Raw genomic sequence first — 1,526 nt, forward strand, 5'->3', positions numbered from 1 at the left:
CAATATTCTTAAATTTATTCAATGAGAATTGACATAAGAGCAAACTTCTCATAGGAATGACAGTAGGAAATTTTATCCCTCAAAGATATAGAAAAAGCACAACGGTCCCTTACATAGGTATATAAATTGCAACTATTAATTAAATTTGCAGAAGGATGTATCAAAGAGATCTAAACGTTTTATTCAAGAGTCATCCTAGTCTGATCCTTTGATTCGTTTCTCAAGGAGTAGTGATACCTGAAAGGGAAAAAAAAAAAGAAAAAGAGAGTTAGAAACAAGTTTTGAGCACAGTAATTAATGAAATCTAGGTGCCCAAATCCATTATAGTAGCATGTAACATTAGAAACTAGAGTACGTTTAAGATAGATAAAACGTGTATAATTTGACTAGAGTAGTGCCGCTTACTTCCACACTTGAATTTGTGAGGAACAACCCTTCCACAGCCTTCAATCTGCTTAATGGTGCGTTCCACTCCGATAAGGGCTGCCAACTTCGGGGTCACAACAGGGCAGACGCACTCGACGTGGGTGACCCTAATGCGCTGGCAGCAGCTGGGCGAGGGGCTGCTCCCGGATAATATTGACCTGCACGCACTGACGAGAAGCCTTTGCTCCTCCTTGCACTGGCTGGGACTCATGGCTCCCCTTGCCACAGGAACCTCGAAAACACCTGCTACCATTAGCACCAAAATGAACAGACCAGCCCCAGACCTCGAGCTTGTCATTATTCCTCTCTTTAATTTCTTTGTGTGTGTATGTGTTTTTTTTTCTTCTCGTTTTGCAGCAGAAGTGGATGGCTCCCCTTTTTATAGTGAAGGATGATACAAGTAGTAGTATTTTGCGAGAATTGTTTACCTCGATGTTTGCGCAACGGTTCATATGATGAACTTTCAACTCGATATGAATGAAGACTCGGTCAAATTTTTTTTCTTATATTTGAAAAAAAATTTGGAACTTTACTTTTTTTTTAAAAAAAAATAATACACTAATTAATTAACTAAATATTTGATATTTTTAGTTAAAATATTAGACAACTCAAGAATCTTTCAAGTTACACCTACCATGGAAGTACCATGCTTACAAGGAAAATTAAAATGATGCTGCTTCTAGTTAGCTTTAGTATTTTTACTTTAGACAAGAATGGTGAGCATGTGAAAATTTCTTTGTAAATTCATGAGCATTTCGGTTTTAATAACTTATTTTTCCATGGTCTAGAAGAAATATTAATTTGATGAAAGATCAACTTAAACTCTTTCAATTTATAGAATTCATATTTGAGGATAATGTATAGAAATTATTAGGAACAAGTTAATTATGATATATTTGTGATGAATCATATATGAAATTTTAAGATAAATGAGTTGATGCCAAATTTAATTTAATAGTATATGAATCTAAAAAGATGAGTTTAGACAATAATATATTTTAGGTGGCAATCCAAGTTGCCAAAAGTTGGCTGCATTACACTACCAAAAAAAAGTTGGTTACATTATTTATTATATGGAGCAAAAAGAACAATATGAAACC

At 34.4% G+C, this 1,526-nt stretch overlaps 1 long non-coding RNA gene across 1 annotated transcript; it reads right to left on the minus strand.

Moving 5' to 3' along the window:
• Positions 1-12: 12 nt before the first annotated feature.
• LOC110418293 (uncharacterized) lies at positions 13-881 on the minus strand. Its single transcript, XR_016351342.1, has 2 exons — positions 406-881; positions 13-237 (listed from the first exon to the last, which is right to left on the minus strand). It is a non-coding gene; the product is annotated as an uncharacterized LOC110418293 (long non-coding RNA).
• Positions 882-1,526: the final 645 nt, after the last annotated feature.

The sequence above is a fragment of the Theobroma umbraticum genome, unplaced genomic scaffold, assembly GCF_002168275.2.
Source record: "Theobroma umbraticum cultivar Fairchild unplaced genomic scaffold, ASM216827v3 scaffold_50.0, whole genome shotgun sequence".
NCBI lineage: Eukaryota > Viridiplantae > Streptophyta > Magnoliopsida > Malvales > Malvaceae > Theobroma > Theobroma umbraticum.